A 7,212-nucleotide genomic window follows, 5' to 3' on the forward strand; every position below is an offset into this window, starting at 1 on the left:
TGTCAGTGGTCAGACTGGAGTGATCCGCCGTTTGAGGGATCGATTCTGGCCGGAGAAGAAAGACGACTGGTTGCTCCACCATGACAGTCCGACCGTTCACACCTGCTTCGCCGTCACTGAAGTTTTGACACGGTTCAACGAGGTAACGCTGCCGCAGCTACCCTGTAGCCCCGACCTCGCCGCCAGTGACTTCGTTTTGTTCCCCCGGGCGATGAGAGGCCTGAAAGGGAAGTGGTTTGACAGCATCGCAGCCGTCCATAAGGCTTCGACGACAGTTTTGAACAGCAATGTGGTTAAGCATTGTCAGGGAGCTTACCAGCAATGAGCCGGCCGGTGTGGCCGTGCGGTTCTAAGCGCGTCAGTTTGGAACCGCGTGACCGCTACGGTCGGAGGTTCGAATCCTGCCTCGGGCATGGATGTGTGTGATGGCCTTAGGTTAGTTAGGTTTAAGTAGTTCTAAGTTCTAGGGGACTGATGACCTCAGTAGTTAAGTCCCATAGTGCTCAGAGCCATTTGAGCTTACCAGCAATGGAAATCTTGTTGGCAGCGGTGTGTGGATTCTCGCACCTATTTCGAAGAATTTTAGTCCGATGTATCAAAGTATTCAATAAACTTTGTGTTCTGAGACTAGTGTTGAAACTTTATCTACGCACCCTATATTCTACACCGTACCCTGATTATGGACTATGCACCTTCTGCCACAGGTTAAACGGTGGCGTGTTCGAAATTTTACGGAGAGGAGTTCCCTTACCTTTTCCATAAGTATCCTCGGAACCTTCTCCTGGTTAGTAACTTCAACTGCGTGTTGCATCGCATTGACCAGTAGCCTCATTCTAATTTTAGTCGCGATCTCTGTGAATTGGTTCATACGATGCGTTTTAAGAGTGTTTGGAACATAAATTTACAACGCTGGTGGCATTCACATTTTTCACTGCTTCGTATGGTAGCAGAATTGACAAGTTTTATTTGTCCGATGTTGTCCGTCATCAGATTCTTTCTGCGTCTGTAACTGACCACTGTACTGTTGCAGCGCCTATCAGTGACACCTCAAAGCCCTTTAAATATTTCCGTGCTCAGTGAATGCTCATTTCCCGTCTTGCTGATGGGTCCGTTGATGCCATGATTGCTGCTGATTAGAGTTTGACTATGCTCGGTAGAGCATTACCCATCCTTATTGCGATGATGGTCTCAATATGCAAAGCTGAGAATCCATGAAACGATTAGATGCTGCTGTGCTGAAAGTGCGAGAGACCTTCGGAACACTTATGAGATTTATTACATCGTTCTTTGTGAATGAACAGGTGATGCCCCTTTGAGGGTCGATGACACTCAGCTAAGCTGCTGGTGGTTATTAAGCAACAGATTAAAGACTTGATGGATATGCCACGTTCTCCAGTTAACAATAATCTGACATGCTTGTCCGATCTGTTTCGCCATCAAAGTCTCCAGCGTCGGTCTCGTATTGCCTCCCTCACTGCACAATGCGAGTTGCCTCGAACTTTAGATCAATAGTATACACATATGTATGCAGCAGATGACACCGAGGCCAGCTCTTCCGATACTAGTTTTGCGACTCCCTGTGAACTGACTACGCATGATTAGAATATTAAGATTTTAGCGGATTTTCAGGAGCATGAAGTTTTTTACTCGGTTGCTCATCCCTCCTAACATAAATACCCTGGTCTGGACGGCCTTTAGAAAGAATTTTATTTAAATTTTGGGCGTCACTTGAGTTCTGGTCTTATTTCCTTTTAAAACGAGATTTTGTGGTGGAAATCCTGTGAGCTTCAAGGTACAGATACCTGTTCTCGTTCTGAAGCATCATGGGCGTTTAACAGCAACTGATTTCTTTCCCTCGTGCTACTCGGTTTTGGCCACAAAAGTTTAGCACAAGCTGCGAATAGCAGTGTGTCCTTATCGCTTGGCTGTGTGATTGGTAAACATCGATGTTGCCCTCCCAGGCAGTACAATTTTGACTTTGGTGGCATTATGTGTTTATGTGGTTTCGATGGCAACCGTTACGTCTATTTATTGTGGTTTTGCCTTCTCATATTTTGCTAAAACGTTTGATCGCGTCAGGCAGCGTATCTCAATAGGCTGTTGTAGCGTGTTGCCTTTACCTCTTCTGCACATGCAGTTCTTTTGAACTTCTACGAGAAAATTGCAGCGTCAGTGTTGGTCATTGGACATCTGACGCCGCCGGTTATTCTCCGTCGTGGAATACCTCAGGTCAGTCGTTCTCTATCTCTTTATTTGTCGTGCTATCTTGAACCGTTGTGGCGGCAATTTGCTGATGGGCTGTCAGGTTGAAAACTCTCAGGAGGGGCCTCACAGTTACGGCGTATGCCAATGACATGGTCGTCCTTCTTCGTCGAAGTGAGGAAGTTCCCTTGTTAAAAGTCACATTTGGTTGTTTCTGTAATACTTCGGTAAATGAAGACAAATTCAAAATCCTGAGTCGGCCGGTGTGGCCGTGCGGTTCTAGGCGCTTCAGTTTGGAACCGCGTGACCGCTACGGTCGCAGGTTCGAATCCTGCCTCGGACATGGATGTGTGTGATCTCCTTAGGTTAGTTAGGTTTAAGTAGTTCTAAGTTCTAGGGGACTGATGACCTCAGATGTTGAGTCCCATAGTGCTCAGTGCCATTTGAACCAAAATCCTGAACCTACGCTGCTTCGAGGACTCAGTCCTTTCTTCGGCACGCTTTGTGAATCGGCATACATCTCTGGGGGTCGTCGTTGGGCGTTGTCCACTGAAGATGGGGAGTTTGAATTGGAAATTTGTTACTGATAAAATTTAGGGTGCTGTACTGAAATGTGAGCGACGCTCGCTTATCATTTTGAAGAAAATACGGATAGTGGGTACTTATATTTTGTGTAAGGCATATCTCGGAGATCTGCCTCCTTCCCAAAATGGTAGCGAGGAGACTGAGGTACCTGTCTTGCTGCTTTATGTGGACAGACCATATAGTTACGAGATTCTGACGACGCCGTGCACTGAAGGGGGCTGCATTGTATGTCGGAGGCAGGATACTGGTCTTTACCTGTAAATTACCCACTACCACGACAAGACTTCACCCTCGTACAGCCAGTGATTCTTTTTTCGGCTGTTGACATAATCATTTCAAATTCCGTCACATTTCAGAATTTTATATTTCTATGTGGTATCTTGACACGGAAAATAGTCACGCTACAATTCCTGCTTGTTCATGGGGACAGGATGGTCTAGTTCAATCCCCCTGAACTGTTCTCACCGCGTGTGCATTCGAAGGTTGTATTGAACAACATTAGTCTCCCGATTCACAGAATGTAAGTGGCTTCCTCTTGGTACCAAGTAATTAATAACTTATTACCTACCAATGGACTTAGTGACACAGCTACATGCTGTTGATTTGGTTCCTTGAACACGCATCTGCATTTACGTACCTGCAGTGGTAAGCTGGCGAACTGGCTCTGGTTGCAGAATCAACCTGGTTTTCCCACCAGGACTTCTGCCTCTGCTTACACTAAAGACATTACCCTGTGGCAGGATACCGTCTCCTTTCCGAAATCGAAGACAAATTCCATGGTGTGGTTAATTGTTCATTTTGTACATGTTTTTGTAGTTCGTGTGAGGGGATGTCTTTTCGCCGGCCGCGGTGGTCTCGCGGTTCTAGGCGCGCAGTCCGGAACCGTGCGACTGCTACGGTCGCAGGTTCGAATCCTGCCTCGGGCATGAATGTGTGTGATGTCCTTAGGTTAGTTAGGTTTAAGTAGTTCTAAGTTCTAGGGGACTGATAACCACAGCAGTTGAGTCCCATAGTGCTCAGAGCCATTTTTGATGTCTTTTCCACGTTTCAGCAATACGTGATTGCTACATATAGGGACGGTACGCAATTTTGAAAATATCAGACACTTTTGCTAAGACGATAAATCTCTCGTTTGCGGGACAGAATGTTGGTAAAGGTGGTCGCTTGGTGTGAACCTTATCAGACAGAGAGCTCGAGCTGCCCTTTGTGGTATAATGACCTCTATCATTTCTCTTCTCTATCACGGAGGGGTGTTTCGCCTGTTCTCCGTTATACATAGGGGAAAAACCAAGTTTGGGCACCGTTTTATCCTTTAGCTGTTTGTTGGTGCATTTTCAGTAAATAGAAAGCGCCGTAGTTAGGTTGATAGAATCGCGAGGAAAGAAAATGGTTAAAAAAAAGTTGTCTGGGAACTTGGTGCTAGGTTCGATCCCACTTCAGGAACAGGTTTTCAGCAGGCATCGGTAAATCCTATTTATCCCTGGTTACGCAAAATGAACATCACGATTCCACCCTGGTTCCAAATTCACATTTTTTAAAAAAAGTGATAAGGCTGCAGCAGCATAGAAGAATCAGAGGGTCTTGGGTTCCAGGACGTCTGAGAGAACCACTTTGTTCTCTTCTTTTTTACGTCACTTACACTGTAAACAAAACGAATAGTGCTCAATACATTCTATTTATTAATATTTTCAGAAAACGAATGAAAATAAAAGAATTGATTGTACTTACAGAGTTCAGGAGGACTCTGCGAATAATTTTTCCAGAAGTCATTGTAGTCAAAGCGTCTGATGAATTCTCATTCATCGATCGATACCAGTCTCTTACATTCTACTCGCAGGTTGCTGCTAACATTCGATTTATAACCGAAACATGGACCAGAGAAGGGCAACAGTAGTTCTCGTGCAACAATGTAGACAACCCCCCCCACCCCGCCCTCGATACAGCACAAGATGCTATAAACCTTTTTGACAAATTATTGTCAACAGTCCACGTATCCCTATAAGGTGGTGGTGGTGGTTACTGTTTAACGTCCCGTCGACAACGAGGTCATTAGAGACGGAGCGCAAGCTCGGGTTGGGGAAGGATTGGGAAGGAAATAGGCCGTGCCATTTCAAAGGAACCATCCCGGCATTTGCCTGAAACGATTTAGGGAAATCACGGAAAACCTAAATCAGGATGGTTGGAGACGGGATTGAACTGTCGTCCTCCCGAATGCGAGTCCAGTGTGCTAACCACTGCGCCACCTCGCTCGGTATCCCTATAAGAGAGTAGGGTCTCTTTAGAACGACGATTCAAGAAACACTGGGTGACTACGCGGTAAAATGCACTAAAGTCGTCATTACCTCATCAAAATCTGAGTAACGTACTAGAGCCTTACACGAAAACGTTTTGACTAATGCCGTGAAGCCCTGTATGCACGATGTAGGGAAGCAGCCTACTCACGCCGTAATAAACTCACATCAGTCTTTCCATTGTGTGCCAGCCAGTCCGTTGTAACTAGCTCTGACATCATAAATGTTGCGCAATACTTTAAAAATCAAGCAAATAACCTAAAACTTTTCTAGCATGTCAGAAGTAATACTAAATTAATGTGTGTTAAATATCAGCGTTTTTCTGTAAAAATCATTGGCGCAACAGAAAAGAGCTAGAGACTTAAAAATTTATATTTAGATTCATCTTTCATAATGATTTAATAAAAACCGTACTTTGGATTTCACAAATTAAGATTTTAGTGGAAATTCATGATTTTGTGGTTTTCGTCTCAAAACTGAAGGAAGCAAGATAGATTAAGTAGGCTAATAAATAAGGCTAGGATGTTTAGATTTAAATAGGTTGGAGGTCCGCTATGACTATGAAGATGTGAAAAGTTTCTTTTGAATACCTATAAAATTATAGCGATAGCGGATCTCAAAAGGGCCAGTTCAGAGCTCATCTACTGCGTGCAGTGTAATTAAATTAATTCTCTCGCCCAAAATATTTTACTTAGCCACGTCAAAATTTTATTATCAATACTTACCTGCGTGCTGAATGCACATTTAAATTAAGAGCTTCATCGGCCATCAGCAAAAGAAGCTATAATTTATTATGTAACTTGAAGTGGTGCGTTACTAGCCCAGCGGCTAGTCGGGAGAACCGATTTGATCTGGCGTTCCCTTAGCCGTCCGCACCGCGGTTTTATATATAAGAACGCTGCGCGAGGAAGGAAGGCCCCAGTTCTCTCCAGACGCTGAATAACACGCCATCTGTGTCGGGAGTCGCGTCGCATCGGTATCACTGCTACAAACAGCCTCGGGTGCCGTATTAAGTTACGAGAGATACGCGTAACCATGAAATCATTTCAAGTGAAGTGTTAATTCTGGGATGATTTTCATTTTCTAGCTTCAGTTTGCGTATTGTATTTTCACGTGCCGTCGCGGGACAGACATTCTACCATTATTTAGCGTGGCGTTTGATGAAGTATTCTCATCAAATTATGGCGAGCATTCATTTAAACATTTAATTCGGACATTTATATTTGCACCAGCGCATTAGACTCTGAACTGCTCTGTTAGTTAGGTTGTAGGGATACTTGTGTTTGTATCAGTGACTTTCAGAATATACTCAACTATTTTGGAAAATCGTTTTTGATTATAAATCCCGGACAATCTCCTAATTCCTCAGAGCTATAAGCTGCAGCTATAATTGTATTCTCAGATGAAGTGGGCACTAGGAATTCTAATTACAGGCTTCACGTTTTGTTAAATCGCTTTCTGGGTGCTAAAAGTAATTAGAGAGCCAGTGTTGAGAACGGCGAAAGACAGCATTAATAACATTCTAAATAATAGGAACTGATTCAACATTCAAACATTTATACAGCAACAACAATATTTACAAAAAATCCGCCGCCCCACAACGAGAACAAATTGTTTGTAAGAACTGACTCATGGGGACGAGAAACAGATCCACAACACGATGACGTATTTCAGGATTGAGGATTTCCATGGTACACTATTAAAGTGATTCCCCCAAATGCACTCCACTAATGAAACCACGAAAAGTCTATTTTTATGCTCAGATAAACAACGTCATCAAAGATATTCAGAATTGCTCTTATTTCATCGAGAGAGAGAAAGACAAAAGGGTAAGAAAACCAATGTGCACTCCGTGTGCATACCGGGCGAAGTCATTTCAGGTGTGGAAAGTTTCCTCACGGATGCCATGAAGAGCACAGGGTGCAGCCAACTGCAGGTGGTTGCTCACATCCGTACCAATGATGTGTGCCGATTTGGATCAGAAGGGAATCTCTCTGGTTTCTAGCGGCTAACAGAAGTGGTAAAGGCTGCTAGTCTTGCTTGCAAGATGAAACCACAGCTGACGATTTGCAGCTTAGTCGACAGGACCGATTGCGGACCTCTGGTACAGAGCCGACTGGACGGTCTGAATCAG

Source organism: Schistocerca nitens, chromosome 6, assembly GCF_023898315.1.
Source record: "Schistocerca nitens isolate TAMUIC-IGC-003100 chromosome 6, iqSchNite1.1, whole genome shotgun sequence".
Lineage (NCBI taxonomy): Eukaryota > Metazoa > Arthropoda > Insecta > Orthoptera > Acrididae > Schistocerca > Schistocerca nitens.